Source organism: Lynx rufus, unplaced genomic scaffold (genome assembly GCF_022079265.1).
Source record: "Lynx rufus isolate CCGP_SWC_20201006 ecotype Redwood Valley unplaced genomic scaffold, mLynRuf1.p SCAF_1, whole genome shotgun sequence".
Classification (NCBI taxonomy): Eukaryota; Metazoa; Chordata; class Mammalia; order Carnivora; family Felidae; genus Lynx; species Lynx rufus.
Genome location: NW_025814823.1, coordinates 34,352,960 through 34,371,877, shown reverse-complemented (window position 1 = coordinate 34,371,877; position 18,918 = coordinate 34,352,960).

Sequence of the window (18,918 nt, the reverse complement as noted above, 5' to 3'; positions counted from 1 at the left end):
TAATTCTGTATAATAAATTCTTTTTTCTTTAAAACACCTCAGAAAACCTTTATTTCCTATAGCTGCATTGTATCAAAAGTAGGGGCAGACTCTGATTATCTTTCCTGATTGAATGTGTGGGCAGTGAAGAACAATCCTGATACTACTGGAAAAAGAGATACTGGTAGTCTATGGCACATAGTGGCCCAATGTTATGAAATTAATCAACTGTAGCCACCTGGAATAAAATTCCTGTTAAAGACAAAATTTGGCATACCTAGTAACTACTTCAACAGATCATCATGAGGAATAAGGAATACAAATACTCTTAGTCTTGTGTTTCTGACTGCACAGGAGAATTTGAAGAAAAATGGCAAGCTCAGGGTTTTACAATTTTGACTCAAGACAAGGTGAAAGTAGTTTCTGTGACTGCCCCAGAATAACTTCTCACTTCGACATAGTCTTTATATGTCTAAAAATCAGGTGTGAAATCTGAATGTACAAATTGCTGAATTCCCATGTTAGCGGAAATCTTTCTGGGTTTTTCTTTTTCTTCTCTTTTCTTTCTTTCTTTCTTTCTTTCTTTCTTTCTTTCTTTCTTTCTTTCTTTCTTTCTTCTTTCCATCTTTCTTTCTTTCCATCTTTCTTTCTTTCTTTCTTTGTGTGTAAAATTTAGTCATGTGCTGAAAAGATAATCTTTAAGAATTTTATTTTAGGTGAAGTTCTGAACCCCGAGTACCCCTGAGTTTCCTTGCCAGAAAAGACAGTCCCTATATCTCTTTGTGATGTGACCAGATCTGCCTTATAGAAATCCTGAACTAGTTTGAGGTAGCTTTCTCTACAAGGCTACAAATTCTTCCCACATTCCACCTGAACCTCCATTCATATATCCAAATATAGGTAGAGTTAAAAGCGAAATCATTACCCAGGGAGACAACTAGAGCATCTGATAGAGTGGGGAGATACAGGCTTCCAGTTATGGAATAAATATGTCATAAGAATGAAAGATATACTATAGAGAATATAGTCAATGATATTGTAATAGCATTGTGTGCTGACAGATGATAGTTGTAGTGAACATAGTATAATGTATAGATTTGTCAAATCACCATATTGTACACCTGATACTAATATAATATATTGTAAACCTGATACTATAACAGTGTTAACCACACTGGGATTTTAAACCAACCAATCAAAAAAAACAACCAATCAAAACCAAGATTGTATCAACTTACATTGACATAAATCTGGCAATGAACTCTAAAGCTTCTGCAGGAGGAAGAAACATAACTCCAAATTTATATATAACAATGACTCAAAGATTAAGGACTTCACATCTGAGCATAAGTAAACAAAGAAGACACTAAAGTTTACCTCAGTTGGTTAACTAAAACTAGATTAAATTTGGCCCATATTGAATGAAGCTAAACTGTCAAAAATAAATGCTATACTATAGAAAAAGGAATCCTAAGTCTTAGGGAGAGAAGAATGTTTGTGTATGTTTATCATGTTGAATTTATTACTCTCCTACTACCACATTTTCCAAAAAGGCTAAGAAGACAGTTTCTCAAGCACTGAAGAATAATAGATAAAGGGAGGATGGGTGTCTTTTTAAGGACCTGTAACTGGTTCTTCTTAAAGGTGAGTGATGTAGGTGAGAGGTGTGGCATTGAAATGAATTCCCTCAGTGAAAATGGATGAAGGACTCTCAAAAAGTAATCTCTAGTAGCAGAATCAATCCCTAAGCTATTGGCAGAATTACCTGGCAACAGGACCAGAACACTGTATCTGTGTGGAACTTTGATGATAATCGAATTGATCATGATATTCTAGCTCTGAAAAATATTGATCCTTCCTGATTCATCTATCTGGAAAATCTCTGTGTGGTGAGCAAGAAGCTGACCCCAGTTTAACATTATATAGAGTTACGGCTCTACACTCAATTACACTTAATTCCCAGATATGGTCTGGACCATAGATCAGTATCTCACCAATGAAGAGACACTGAGGACTTCTGAAGAAGGGCTCTGTGACACTGCTATGACTGTCTGTTAGCTTTTTCCAAAATGGTGCACAAGTACTTACTAGGATAGCTGTATACTAAATAATGAGAACAAACTTTAGAAGGAATTTTAGATGCATTCTCTAAGCGAATTCCAGCCATTGGGGGAACCAAACATCACTGGGGTCCACCACTGGGAATAAAGTCTCAATGTGGTTGGAGCCAGACTTTGTCTTACTATAGGAAAAGAGTCCATTCAGTAGTTATGTCCCAGTCTCTGAGTGAAGAATTAGAATATTTACACATTAATTCTGGGCCCAGGGAGTTATGATGATGCAAAGGATAATATAGGAATCTCTTAGGCTATATCTCTCTGTCAAAATGGTAGCATAAAATAAATAATCACAGAGATCAATGCCAAAGATTTGAAAGATTCAGAGTAAAAATTCTGTAGATCTCTAAATGACTTTCTTATTTGGTTTGTGCCAAAGAGAGATAATACTTGGGAAATGACAATGGAATATGCTGAAATTATTCAAATGATAATTCTTATTACAGATGATCTTCCAGCTATGGTTTTAAACTGGGGCAGTTCGATATTGCCAGTGGTACCCAGGGTATGCTTATCTACCTAATGATCAGTTACTATCCCCCTATATCAAAAAGATAAAACCAGAATGGTTTGTTTCCACCAGGTAGCAAATAAAGTACATCTTAACTATGTTGTTTTAGAGTTATATCACCTAGTTTATCTCATGCCCATTTACTCTTTGAGTAAGAAGAATGGGGTGTCCTAAATGCCATGAGAAGATACAGGCACATTGGAGAATAAAAAGTATAAATAAATATTTAGCAACCTCGCACTTCAGTGAATTTTCTAGGTATATTGTAATCTGATTCAGGCTCAAATAATCTCACCAAGGAAAAACAAAAATTTGAGTCCCTTGATCTTCTTACCACTTAGAGATAAAGTGATTTCTAAGATTCTGGATATTGGAGATATTACGTCCCATTTTGGTATCACATTTTGCTCTGACTCATTCACTGAGTGACTCATAAGTTACCAAAACAAGAGAAGCCAGTTCATCTAGGCTACAGAACAATGTTTGAAGTGGCTTCTATTTAGGAGAACCAGAAAGTTATCAATAATAATAAACATGTGTAGAACCAATGAATATAGTGTGTGTGTGTGTACATATATGTACATATTTAATTATTTTGAGATATATACAAAGCTTAGTCATTTTACTTTACTGTTCATTATTTAATACATGAATATTGGCTTTATATATTTTTTTATATTATAGGGTATCAAATAGGAATTTGAGCTGCAGGATAAATAAATATCAAATAGAGTTTACCTGGTGATTGATAGAACTTTGAGTCTTTCCTATTGTGGGGGGGGGGTGAGTAAATCTTTCCTTACAAAGCGGATGGTCTTATAATGATGCAGATATCTTGTTACTACTGGTATATTTTAGAAGTATATGTAGAAGCATATATGTGGATATTGAGTATTCAAAGAGATGGTCTGTGAAGAGTACTATCTATTAGTATTTTTAGTTTTCTCTCCAGATTGCCTTCCCATACTGAAAAGACATCATCCATAAATCAGATTCCACAAATTAAACAAATTCCAGGGATATATGGTAGATAATAAAGCCTATCTTCCTGCTACTCTTCTAGCTGGCAATACAAGTCACAGGAAGGTTTCTGTTGAGACAAAACATCAATGGTTGGGTTAGGCATTCCTGTATCTGGGAAGTGCTTTGTGGGTATTGAACAGCCATGGCCAGAGTGGTAGCTTCTTCACCTCTGAAGCACAGTTTGAATAACATAGTTTGCTCTAGACATCAGCACCTCCTGAGGCAGCCCCATGACTTTTAACTCTCCAGCCATTTCAATGAATTTGTGAACTCCTACTTTCCTGTATTAGATCTTCTTTTTTAAATGCCTAATGTGGATAATATTTCTTACGTTAACCTCATCTCTTCATCTCCAAATTCAATTCTGCCTTCACCTACTTCCTTTGGTTTAACTACTGAACTTTTCCAAAGACGCAATATTCTTTCATGGCTCAAGCTTTAGCACGTAACATTTTAACTGGCACAGTATATCTCTTTACCATATGGAAAATATGTTCTCACTCTTAAAGCAAATAAAAACTTCTTTTGCGAAGCTTTCCTAGAGAGTGCTTTATTTTCTGATGTTCTCTTTGTTGTTTGTACACACCCATATGGCATCTATCCATCTAGTGCTGTCATTACTTGTTTAAATTTCTTTTCCTATGTTAAATTTCAAATTTCTTGAGAAAAAAAAAAGATTACGCTTTATTAGCTTTGTTGTCTCTGAATATCTCCTGCCCAACACATATTCTCTGTCTATGGGTGCCTGAAAGGACACGATTTCTAACTTTGTTGGTAAGTTTTAAATGATTTTATTTATTATTTATTTATTATTTATGTTTCTTCTTCTTATTCTACCATATTTAGGTAGTTTAATATATTACATAGAATTAGGAATTAAAGAATTGAAAAACATGCTTCAATCACAATAAATTTCTAATTCCAGTTTATTTAAATTGCTGGAATATTATAAGCATTAGGGAGTAGGAGCATTGTTTGTTTTGAAAATATAAAGTAACTGGGGCACTTCAATGGCTCAGTCAGTTAAGTACCCAACTCTTGACTTTGACTCAAGTCATGATCTCATGGTTGGTGAGTTTGAGGCCTACATCGGGCTCTGTGCTGACAGTACAGAGCCTGCTTGGCATTATCTGTCTCCTCTCTCTCTGCCCCTACCCTGCTCATGTTCTCTCTCTCCCTCTCTTATATAAATAAATAAATAAATAAATAAATAAATAAATAAATAAATAAAACTTATTTTTAAAAAATGAAAATAGAAAGTAACCAAAGTATGCTAGGTTTTAAAGTTATAGGTAGGAGAGAGTCATTTAGATAGGATCGATTATTTTTTGTCAAAATCCAGCAAGGTTTTTAAGTCCTATTCCACTGAATCCACAGATGACATTTATGGACAGACATAGGAAATATTGACAGACATATTGTAAAATCTGGACAAGAGCCTCAACTCCAGGAAGTCTGCAGCTGTATGAAACAGCAAATCTATAAAGAAAGTAACAGGAACCACAGACTAACATTTAGTGAAGACTATACCTCAGAAACCCTAGTGCATACATACAGTATTTGATTTATGTCTCAGTTATGGGGTTCACCAAGGAGGTAACTTTTTTTTTCTTTCTCAAGGGGTCAGAAATGTAGTTGGGTCTGTTAGTGAAGTTTTATAGGTCAAGAAATGTGAATTCTAGAAGACTACCTGACAGCAAGAACTGAAGTGTTATTTCAAGCAGCATGCCAATGGGATCCCAAAGGCACCAAACCAAACTGGCAGCAAGTTTTGAGACCCAAAACGCAAAGCCAGTGGAGGGTTTGAGAATCAAGGAATATTAGAACAAGGAGCAGTTGACCAGGTTGCAAAAATAGGCATCATTGTGGATGAACAAAGAGAGAATGGGCCATTTCTCTCTATTGTGATTTTGCAATGATTGATATATTTGCAATGATTGATAAATGGAAACTAAGAACTTTGCAGGGTCATAGCATATATAGTGAAAGGAAATGGCCTGTCTTCCTTGGGTTAACAGAGGAACAAGAAAGCAACTTCCAGAAAAGAGGATTTTGACCAATTTAACAATTCTCTGAAAGTTTGCAGTCTAAAGGTACATTAAGGATACAGAATAGTGATGAAAGCATAGCCCATAAGGTCAGCTCTACCCGCTTTTGAATACTGTGTTTGCTCTGTAAACTTTATCAAGATATCTAAACATTCCATGTCTCTGTTTCCTCTTATAGAAATTGTACTAGTACAATTACTACTTGTTTAATGTTGTTAAAAAACAAAATTCTACTGAGTAAATTTTACAGGTCTTATTGGCTTAATCCAACTATTCATGAATCAGGCAGCATCCCATCTAGTGGATAGAAAGGATAACCTCCAAGGAGTTAAACAAAGTGAAAACTTTTATATGCAGAAAAGAGAATGCAGAAATGAGGAAATTTAATACTAGTAAAAAATTGGTTGTGGCAAGGTCACTTTCTTTTAGGGGATGATAGGATTTCTACAGGCAAATAACCTCACCAGGTAATTCCTGATTGACTGGTTTAAGATTCAGTTTCTGGAGTGGCTGAAACTGTAATTAAGTCTCAGTTTGGTGATGTGAGTACTTACTTAGCCTAAGTGATTCCATTTTGGGTCTGTTGTCTTGTTTTTAATACTGTAAACTTCCTGTATATTAATGTATATTTATAATTCATTCCATGGGTCAATTTGAATATTTGCAACTATTTACTTTTGTTATTTTATAAGTTTTTAAGTGAATAGAGCTCTTATCAGGTGAAATTAAGGAAGTATTTTAGCTGGGTGAACACTAACAACCACTGTAGTCAAATTCTTATACCCATGCAGGAAAAACCAAGCTAATACTATCTTTTACAAGATGATTTCAAAAACTATTCTTGTATTGAGGTGCCCTTTATTACTTCAGACATTGACCCTCAAATTAATGTGCTCTTAATCTCTTTAAAACTCAGTGTGTCTGTAGTAGTGAAATGTTATTTGAGTTACCTTTCATTACACAGAGAAAATTTAATCCTTATTAAATCTAGATGCCACTTCACTTGATGGTTATTTGAATCATATTTACTCAAGGAGGAAGGCTCAGTTTTTCTAAGGCCAACTATTTTCATGTTAATTGAACCTGAATTGCAACATTAGAATCCGTGAGAGAACGGGAGTTATGTGAAAGAAGGTCACTAGTAAACTGAACGTTTGCTCAGACACAAGATTAGCCAGATTTTTGGCTTTAACAAAATGTTACCAGTCAGGAACTGCACTGTTGAACTATTACCCAATATCCAATAAAGCAAGTGGATAATCAACCAAATTCATGAAGAATAATGGCATATTGATTAAGCAGTTCTACAATCTTTCTTTAGATTACACTCAAACAGACATCCTAAAAAATCAATGACAAACTGAGAGTCAAATAAAGGAAATCTTTCCAGTGTTCCCATTGATTTTAGAATGGGTTTGGAAGCTTAAAGACCATCAGAGTTCCCAGTAGGTTGTTTTGACCCTATCAGAGAAGAATCAAAATGCAATTAAGGGCAAAACAAAAATTTTTAAAGCTTTGTCTTATATTTAATGAAATTTAAATAGATGCATAAATTTCTTTCAAATAAACTTCGTGCAATATGTATTCAAGTATTTTTTTCAAGTCAGTGTGATACTGTAGTATGCACAAAATACATTCTTTTGACAAACTTTGGCTACCATGAATGTATATTGATGTATAGTGCATATAAAAATATATGTGTATATATATATACATATATAGATAGATAGATATGTATATATATATACCCACACACATAAATGTATATATATGTGTGTGTGTGTGTGTGTGTGTGTGTGTGTGTATATATAAAATCATAATCATTAGTCTCTTCACTTTACTTTTCAGAGATAAGACTTTACCTTTCAGAGATAAAAATTCAAATATATTACATAGCATTGATTCTAGCTCTCAATATAACATACATTAATGTTAGTACTATAGACATATATTAATGTTAATTATTACTTTCACAAAATATCTGTGCAAACCCTAAGGAATATATGTACATATGTACACACATATACACAAAATCTAAGTGTTAAAGGAAATCTAAACATGATTTGACTATTTTTCAGAGTATTTCTTTCACTTGAACTAATGTGGGAAAATATGAAGAATACATTTTCTCCATTTAAATTTCTAAGAAAAGTAAAAAAAGCCCTTTCAATTTTTGAGAAAAAAAATAAAGAAAAAGTAGACAATAGCCAAAAGAAAAAAAAATACCTATTTTCTGCTTCTAAGCCAACAATTTCTTTGAGCAGAGCAAACTATTGGGGGGGGGGGGGTGGGCTATCATGTGCTATTGGAATGAGATCATTAGAGCAAATTTGAGTTGCCAAGATAATACAATAGGTGACCTCTGAAGATGGCACCAGAATGATCACCCTTATTTAGTGTTCCTGTCCCCTTAAATGTACCTCTTTTTCTAAAGATCTTTCTAACCAGGCCTATGCCAAAGTACAATGATGCAATACCGTAGCCACCTACAACAAAAAGGTAGAGGAACTCTACCAATCCACATAAAATCATGGGCCACCCCCTCTGTAACTGTGACAGGCTTCTTCTCCCAGAAACAAGGGGAATTGAATTTGTCATGAAAATGTGTGATTAGAGAAGGTGAGCTTTCTTCATCATTTCTAATTGTGATCATTATTATTTCACCATTAAAGATAATTCATCACATTAGTAACTGTCAACAATGGTCACGTTCAATTCAAATATAGCTTATAATTATAGAAATTAGAATGCTGTAGGAGTCACATCATTTCTCTCAAAATTGATGTTAAAGAGAAAATTCACTGACAAGGAAGACTTTATTCAGGACAATTGCAATAAGGATCAAGACTATGGCAACAGGGAAGAGAGATTGAATTTAACTTCTCAGGAAAAAAAAAAAAAAGACAAAAGAGACTTTAAGGCCTGGGGTATGTTAGTAGAAAAGTATTGAAAGATGTTAGGAGAGAATTGGTCCCTGTTATGAGGCCATCTGTGTTTGCTAATTGGAACTTCTTAAAGTTAGGCTCCTACCCTCCCACAGAGACAGATCCTGATCAATGTATTTCAAGCCAGGGCTCCCAGGTCCTCGAGAAAGACATTCTTGGGTTGTAAAACTAGCAAGAAGCTGGGAGAAAATTTACATCTAAAAGAGCTGAGAATTTACAGTTCAAAGTGTTCTAGAGTAAAAGCTCTATCAAAAAGAATGTCAAGGGCAGACAGTCAAGAAGAAACCTACCTAAAGTTTAGTCAAGCAAAGGGAAGTTAAGGCATTTTTGGTCATGGGATGTGTTCATAAGATAACAGTCTCAGGAAGTACACTTTGGCTGAGTCTACATCAAAATTATAAAGGATTTTCGGTACATATTGAAAGGTAGCATTGCTGCTTTGCAGAGGTAAATAGTTCTAATCATAGCATAGGCAATACTCTGAAAAGGTTAAGATAAATTGTATATCAAAAAGTAAATGGCAAACTTCCCATACAAATGAATTTTTAATATATATATTTTTAATTCCTAACCCCCCACCCCCACCCCCCCCACCCTTCCTCACATGCCCACACACAATTTCAGTACACTGTTTTCTTCATTAGACTCTTCACTGTAAGCTCTCTACTTAGGAGTGTGCTCCCTAGATGTCAGACAGAATACACATATAGCATATAGCACACAGCATGGATAAAACATATAGTGCCAATGTTGTAGTTTCATAGTAATGTTTTTTATTACCACTAAAGGACATTGGTGAGAACTCCAAGGAACTTCAGACCATAACATTATAGGGGGAGAAGAAAAAAATATATAAATAATAGCTTATTATTTTTTTAATATAGGCTACTCAAAGGCATATGAAAAAAAAAAGAAGAAAATGGGAAAATAGTTATAATCAAGTAAATTAAGGAATTTGCAGGGTTTTTCTTCCCTGAAATTTGCAGGTAATTGAGGGTAATTTTTGTTTTTAATTTTCTTTAGTTAATTAGAAAATTATTGTAATTTGCCAATTCATTTGCAAATTCACTTTTTTTGGGTAAACACAAATTAATTCTACTTTAAGTTGTAAATGGAGTCAGTGAAACAAAAATTACAAAAAACTTTGTCATCAACACTGTTTATCAAGTAAGTAGAACAGCTGTCAAATATGATGTACTTCAAATGTCACCCAAGAATCTGAAAAGAATTATGGCCATGTAGAGAGTCTGTGATGACTGACACACCACGCTAAGAAGTTGTGAGTGTAGCAGGTACCATCTGTGAGAAGCTGTGGCTCACAGACACTAAAGAATATAATCGGCAGCTTATGGAGTAAATGCCACATAAGCTGCTCTCTGAGTGAGCCCCACCTTGACATGGCAGTGAAAAAGGAGAATATTGTAATGTAAAACCCTGTATTTATATAGATCATTTCCTTGAAAAGCTCTTAAATCCTTAGCAGATTCTGAGCTCATCAATCCTTAAATTCCAGTGAAGTAAGCATTATAGAAGCACGTAATCCTCAAAATAATTATTTAGTGATCCAAGAAAGACAATTTTCTAAGTCCCCGCCCCCCCTGTTTTATGAATAGTTGTGTGATCTTGATAAGGGGATTATTTTTGTTAGAAAAACTCAGTCTCCAGAGAGTTTGGAAACAAAGAGTACAGAGATTTATCCCATTTTACTATATATATTTCTGTAAGGTGCTTTAAATCCTTTTTGAACTCTGTGGTAAACAATAAAGACAGGATCAGGAATGTGGCATTATTACATTCAGATGGAAGCCATGGTAATTCATATATAAATGATAGCATAAGCCTACAAGACACTCTTATTAAGAATATATCTTCCTGAATATCTCGTTAGTTGATATGCAATGCTGCTCGTACATCTGATTTGTCTTTTTTATAATTTATTTTTTTTCCATTGCTAACATCACTACCATAGTCGGTACCTACTCAGCATTCCATATCTAACAATGACAGTCTCCACTGTCCCCAGAAGCGAGATCTGAGACAACAAGGATTTTCATCTGTTTGTTCACTGATACCAAAGTACTAAAATAATGCCTGGATCGTAATACAGTCTAAATACATATCTGTCAAAGGAATGAATGGATGGATGAATGAATAATGAATAGAATGATCTCCTTACCTTTTGTCTTGCAACTTCACAACTCATTCTATACAGAAAGGAGTCTCTTCACTGCGTAATATCACACAAGTGTCACTCATTTTTCTTTTAGTAATTCTCTTCATCATTCTTCTCTCTATTAGAATGCCCTCCAAAAATCTTCCACATGTAGAAATTTAATCCAACATACAAGTTGAAAACTGAAACTCCTAATAAACCATAACACTTTCTTCCCCAATAGCTGTTAAGGACAAATTTTCCTTCCAATTTTTATCTGAACTTATAACTGTTTCTACAAATAATTCCAAATAATAATTTAGCGTATTTAGTAGCATATAGCATGCATTACTTGGCTGGATTTTATGATTATTTTATTTTCAAAAAACAGCTCAATTTTTTTTATTGTTTATTTATGTCTTTGAGAATATCTGCCCACTGCTTTTACATAAAGTATCTAAACAGCATATACAATCTGGGAATCATACTTTTCTCCCTCAGAATTTTGTAAAAATCTTTCATTATCTTTACATATTACATTGACATGCAGAATCTTAAACCCAGGTCATACAAAAACATTTAAAATGGCAAAAAATTATCAACAAACTCAATAAGATGGTGATGTGAGTGCAAGAATTGTAGGTTTAAAAATAAACATAAAATATAAAAATAGAGAACTTACTTTTTCTTTACTCAGTAGCATCTAGGTGTCTGAATATTATAAGCAGATTGGGGGTGTATGGTAATCAAAAGGACATTATAAAAAAGGCAGAGTGGGGAACTCCAAATTTTCTCTTTTTTTTTTTCAGGAGTTACATATATTTTATTCAGCTACTATATCTGTTACTCTAGAAATTTTTTTAATTGTATATACCCAATCTGGTCAGGTCATTTAATATGAACTCACTGAAGAAAGGAAAGAAAGAAAGAAAGAAAGAAAGAAAGAAAGAAAGAAAGAAAGAAAGAAAGAAAGAAAGAAAGAAAGAAAGAAAGAAAAATAAAACCCCAGATACAGAAATGATAAGTAGTTTTCAACCTACATGCAAGCACCAGACTACTGGTCATGTCTGCCAAGATTTCTTTATTGGAAAGGATTAAGAAACCACTTTTGACATCAGTGAGGAAAAGGATAATGACTGATTGGTCATATTTATCATTGGTACAAAATAGGGAGTCATACATATTGTGTATTTACTGACTCTGTGCCAGAAAGTAATAGGTATGAATCAAATGTGTTCATCCAAAGGTATCACATAATAGAGTCTTGTCCTGGTGTCTCTTTTTGTCCAATTATGTTTTCTAAATTTAAGACTAGTAGTAAATTACCATACTGTTGTTATGGCATTACCAAGAAAAGCAGCATAGATATGGAAATATTCACTATAAAAAATGAAACAGGAATTGATTTGGTACATCACCAAATAAATTTACACTTATCAACCTCTGACTCCCCAAATTATTCTTGCATGCTACTAGTAAAATAATTCTGGTTGTTTCCTTTATTAAATCTAGTTTTCAAAATTATCTTTTTTGAGAAAGATTTGCATGGATATTGAAACCGTAACAGTGATACCATTCCATTAATTTTTCACAGTTTGCAGAGGGTAAAGATAAGCCATAAGTAGAGCAAAAACAATAAGCAAAAAGCTGATGTGGCAAGACTCCTTTTCAAAGTTTTGGTCAAAAAGAGTAGATAGCTCGTTAACAATGATGCAGCATGCAAAAGAATTATCAGGAACTCTTACTGAACTAGGAGTAAATTAAACAAATTGAATAAAACTTAAGAAGCATAGGAGAATCTCAGAGAAGTAGAAATTTTGCCATGATTATTTCTATTCATTAATTATTTTTAATGTTTTAGATATGAAATTATCTTTTTGCATATTAAAACAGAATTCTAGGGGCGCCTGGGTGGCTTAAGTTGGTTAAGCATCTCAGCTCAGGTTTTGATCTCGGCTCAGTTCATGATCTCACAGTTCTTGAGATCAAGCCCCACCTGGGGCTCTGTGCTGAAAGCTCTGAGTCTGCTTGGGATTCTCTCTCTCTTCTCTCTCAGCCCCTCCCATAGCACATGCGTGCATGCTGTCTCTCTCTCTCTTTCTGTCTCTCAAAATAAATAAACATTTTAAAAAATTAAATTGGGGTGCATACGTGGCTCAGTTGGTTAAGTGTCCAATTTTGGCTCAGGTCATGCCCCACATCGGGCTCTCTGCTGTCAGCACAGAGCCCACTTTGGATCCTCTGTCCCCCTTTCTTTCTGCCCCTCCACAACTCACACACTCTCTCTCTCTCTTTCTCTCAAAAATTAAATAAATAAATAAATAAATAAATAAATACATAAATAAATACATAAATAAATACATAAATAAAATAAAATAAATCACAGGATTCTAAAAGATCAAAATTAAGATGATGATATAGCTGCCAAATAGATCTATCCAGATTTACAATATCCAACATCTACACTTTTAAAGCAGCTTAGAAAAAAAGGCAAGTCAGTTCTCACCCATGTGTAGGGAGAGTGAGTCAGTTAGCCTAATTTCTTGTTAGTAACTTTAAATATAAAATAGAAAAGAGTAAATTTTCCATATAAGACAACATCACTGAATGGAGACAGCTGCTTATTGTATACAGCACTGATGAAGAGTTGGATTATTTGATTTTAATTTTGAGGTTCCACACTAATTGTGTAATCGCTGCTAATAGTTTAACCTTTTTGGGCTCACAATTTTTTTTATAGACTTCTCATTATTATAAAGACTTGAAAAAATGCAATGGATGTGAAGACACATTGTAAACTGCAAAGCACTTACCAGCATAAGAAATCATTATGACTATTCCATTTCAGTTAAAATTGTATGTTAAAGAATGGAGAAAAATAAATGGAACATTTTGATACATCTGAAGCTAAATGGAAATCTCAAATATTTCTCTTATTTGGAAGAGTTTCCCTTAACACTGAATAAAACACATTTTATTCTCTCTCTTTTATTTTTCATTTCATCTGTCAAGGGAAGGAAGCATGCTAACAGAAATCAAAATTAGTTCCATAAGCAAAGTTCTATAGAATTGTATATTTTTCCTCATAGAAAAAGAATAATTTTTACAAATGACAGAATAATTTATCTGAAAGAAAATCACTGTAGCTTTGTATCCTAATTATTTAAATAATCAACTTTTTTCCTCCTCCAAATTGTTGAGTTTTAAAAGATGGAAAAAAAACAATAGATGCAGATTTAAGTTAAAAAAAAAACTTCTAATTTCTCTCATCATAAATCTTACATATTAAATTTATATGGGTTTAAAAAGATTATATTATCATATTATCTTTTACCCAAGTAGTCTATAGGTATCAATACATAATTTTTTAATAAACTAAATTGAAAGTGTCTTAAACAGGACAATTTTGTCTCTAATTATAAATAAAGATCTTTGTTGTTTTAATATGAAAAATAAAAACAAAGCAAAAATCAACAGATATTTATATAAATCGCTATGAATTTTGAATAAAACAGTGTTATTTGATATAAAATGATAAAATGAAATGGAGGGAAAGGGAATGGAGACAGGGTGGCCAGGTAGGAGCTTCTGTCTGACAAAAGTTTGAACAGGACAACAGAAATGAATAAATCTGTTGTGTCATTATTTATACCTGTCTTTGACAGTATTATGCAGTGATTGAGCACATGTACATATATTATTACTTTTTCATATTTTCTAAAATACAGAAAAGTAGGGATAATTATCCCCATTTAAAATATAAATAAACTGAGGGTTAGAAACATTTTAGGATTTTCCCAGGGCCACATAAGGCAGACCTGGGATTTTAATCCAATTTTCCTGGACTTCAAATCCACATCTTTCCCTCATACTCTGCTGCTTTCTCAACCAATGACTGATTTCTCAGTGGAAAAGGAACAGTTACAGATTTTTAAAAGATGAAAAGCAGAATATGGCGATGGGTTAGGTGGAAGGAATCAAATATTTGAAGTTAAATGGACTTAAAATCTCTCATGTTGGCCTAGAAAGAATGGATGGAACTATGGCAGAAGTAGACCTGAAAAAATCTGTATCCACAGGACTCCAGGAATAAAGCTTTCTGTAATATCTTGCCAACAACAATCAATGGATGTTACGAACATTCTATTTTATATCTTCTTCCTCTAGAGATTCAGATTTATGTGGTAAATCATATACTTCCCCCAATACTCTGAGAGACATGTTAACCAAATATTTTGCTACTACCTAACAATTGCCATTGGTTTGGAGTTTAAACTCCTTTTTGCCAGTCAATAGGTGCCCTAGGAAGGGTGCGACCTTAGACAAGGCTCAGGTGACTCTCTTTAGCTTAGGAAATTCCTGGAAAAGGATGACAGCTGAGGACTGTAGCTGGGGTTGTGTGTCTCTCTAATTCCAATGGGAGAATCTGGGCACATAACACAGTGTCTCCATGCTTAATACTCAATAGCTAGTTTCATGTTTTATAGCTCTTAACAATTGCACTATCCCTCTATGCCCGTGTCATCACCTCTAAATTTTTCACAGAAGATCATTTAAGATTAGAAAATGAAAGCTTCTTTTATTTGAGCTTTCATACCAGAATAAAAGGAAGAATAGAATATACATTTGGGTAAGCCAAGACTATAACTACCTCCCCAATATTTTTTCTTCCTTATTATGAAGTCCAATATAGTCTAAATCTGCTGGAATATATTTGTAGGATTTCTGGGTCTCTTCATTAGGAAGGCTATGTTGTAACAGCAGATTCCATTCAGTCATGTTGCCTGGCTGGTGAGTCTTGTTGCTGTATAATTGGGGCTAGGTGATGGCTACTGCTCCTGCAGTACATTTTGTGATGGTCCAACAATAAATCCTACACGAAGAGAGAAAGCTATGGGGTTATAATATTGGCAAATTAGAGGTTAAATAGAATTTTCTAGGACAGATTCACAATAAAAGAGACGTGTCTTAAATGGAGAGAGCATTTCTTTCTCATGGAAATAAACCTGAACGTTAGGGCAACACATTTCCTATGAAGTTTAAGTGAAACTTGTTCTATCAGATCACTTTGTAGTCTTTTTAAATTAAATATATCAGTTCTGTTTCTCTCTCTCCTACTTGTAACAGAAAGGATTCAGTTGGGGAGCCAGAAATAATTATAGATTAACAAATAGTGGTAACTACACTTTTTCATTTCAACGGCTGTTTCACCTGGGGCTACTTCCCACAAATGCCTGCACATGACCTCTTCCTACTCTTTTACTATTTCTCTGTTCACCACTGCGCTTAAAATTTGCCTAACCACAGGGGCGCCTGGGTGGCGCAGTCGGTTAAGCGTCCGACTTCAGCCAGGTCACGATCTCGCGGTCCGTGAGTTCGAGCCCCGCGTCGGGCTCTGGGCTGATGGCTCAGAGCCTGGAGCCTGTTTCCGATTCTGTGTCTCCCTCTCTCTCTGCCCCTCCCCCGTTCACGCTCTGTCTCTCTCTGTCCCAAAAATAAATAAACGTTGAAAAAAAAATTTAAAAAAAAAAAAATTTGCCTAACCACAATGTTGAAACTTTTCTTACCATGTGACCCTACTCTTAGAATATTGTTCCCTTAAATAAATCACACATTTTTCTTTATCTTCAGATAAAGAAATATTAGAAATCTTAACAACTTTCTTAAATTATTTTTAGTAACTCTCTACAAGACCCAGACTTGAAAATCAACTCTTTCCATGTCAAGTACTAATGGTATTTTTTTCTTCATAATGTTTATGCCTTTAGCTTGCCATGGTACTCACATATAATTTCTCTTTTGTAATATTCAGCAAAGAAGAAATACTCAACTAACAAAGCAATAATTTTTATGGTGCTATAAAGTTACATTTTTATTTAGAAAAAATATTACATCCTTAAGGTAAGAAAGTAATTTCAAGACTATAAATTATTTGTCAATAATTTATATCAAGAGGGGTATTGATTAATAGAGATTCAGGAGAATCTTCAAGAGAGATAGAAATATACAAAGACTGAACTATCCAAGGTAATCATGTAAAAAAAAAAGTATTTGAGGCTTGAAATATGGAAAAGATTTAGACAGGGGTAATGAATACCATGTGATGTATTTCAGTTGTTAAGTCCCTGAGAAAAATCTCAGCATTATGATTTAGCACCCAATGTGAAGAAACTGTGAAAAGTCATGTCGTTTTGGAGGAAGGGAAAATACTAGATTATCAGGGGATAGTTATTGTAGTTAATCATGAGTTCATAACTATTTTTTAAAGGAAAATTAGAAAAGTGATACAGAAAATAAAGGGGTGATAAATATATTTCAAAGGTAAAAGAATTCTCAAATGAAACATCAGTGAGAAACCAAATGTAGTTTTGGCAGGCAGCACGGTGAGGTGGCCAAAAGCATAAACTCTGGGGCCACAGTGAACAACATGGACTTGAGACCCAGGTAGCCTGGCTTCAAATTCCGCTTTTGATATTGGGCATGCGGCTTCATTTCTTTGGGCACAGGCTCATCTGTCTTTTGAAAATAGTAATATAACCACCTCCTAGACATATTACAATTAAAGGGTAAATAACTATAGAAGACTTAGAACAGTGCCTGCCAAATTATAAGCTATTTAAAATTGTGTATAAATACATAAATAAATAATAGAGAAATAAATAGGAGGTTGGATAGTATCAGAGGTGATTTATAAGTTTTGAGCCCGGAATTTAGATTAAGTAGGAAACTGTGTTGTTATGGAAGATAGAGTGAGAGATTGCAAACAGGACTCCAAATTCTTCCCTTTCCATGACTCCTTGATTCTGGGATGACAGTTTATTTTGACCAACTTGATTTTGGCAACCATGAGGCAAACAGAGGTCTCAGAAGTTTATGTTCACTGGCAGGTGCTCATGTGCTGCACTTGTCACTCTGGACCTACCAGCTGAACAAAGCTGAGCTAGCCTGCTAGAACATGAGAAACCACACAAGTAGAACTAAAGTGACCTGGTTGACAGCTTGCCATCCTACAGACAAGGGATTAATGCTATCTGAGAACACCAGCCACTAGCCAATGAACCAGCTAACCAAAAATGTATAAAATAGCCAAGTGGATATTTATTATGAAGCTAGCCCAGACCAGAACCTCCCACCCTTAAAATCCTCTACAGAACCTGGGCTAAGTCACTGAATTTTGTAGCAATTTGTTATGTAAAAGCTAACTGGTATAGGAATGGTAACCAGAAATGGGGTAGTACCATAATAAAAACCTAAAATATATACCATTGGTCTTGTGACAGGCAAAAACTAGAAAAATTGTGGGGAAGATATAAGTGAAGGCATGAAACAAGAGATCCAATACTAAGATAATAGGAAAGCAAGCCCAGGGTGAGTGTGAAAGGACTGGTGAGCAAAGAGGTAAAATAAAGTAGGAAGTCAGAGGGCTCATGGAGTGCTGTCTCGAGGAAAAAATAAATAGAACTGATAAATTATCAAATTAGCATTCATCATATGTCTATTGAGATGGAAGTGAATTTTTGAAGCTCTTGGAGAATGTTGGAAGAATATTCAGATGTGAAATAATCATGAGCAAACATGAGGAAGATGATATTAAATTAAAATTAAAAAGTTACATAAGAAATGATAAACAAGCTGATAGTTTAGTGCTTGGCTCAACCATAAACAATATTTACATAAACATAGTAATTAAAATATTAAATATAAATTTAATACAATTTGAGAGATAATTACACTGGCAGGATTCTACATATGAGTGAACTAGCATTCTTATTTACCATCAGAGAGTCAATAAACAACATCAAATTGATAAATGTACATAGAAGAGCTCATAACAGGTTATAATAGCTTGGCATTTAGTGTAGGAGTATAGAAATAACAGATGAAACAATGAACAAACTTCCTCTTAGAAATGAGTTAAGGTAGAAGGACTTTTGGAACTTTTAAACACTATTTCCTTTTTTTAAAAAAGTATTTGCATATGATTGTTAAATAAACAGTCATAATTTACTTCCGGTTGTGACACATGATATAAACTAAATCTTTTCCACACCCCCTCCACCCCCTCCACCACCTCCACCAAATTTATATTTAGCTCCTGATTAGATAGTATTTGGAGATAGGTCCTTGGGGAGGAAATTAGGAT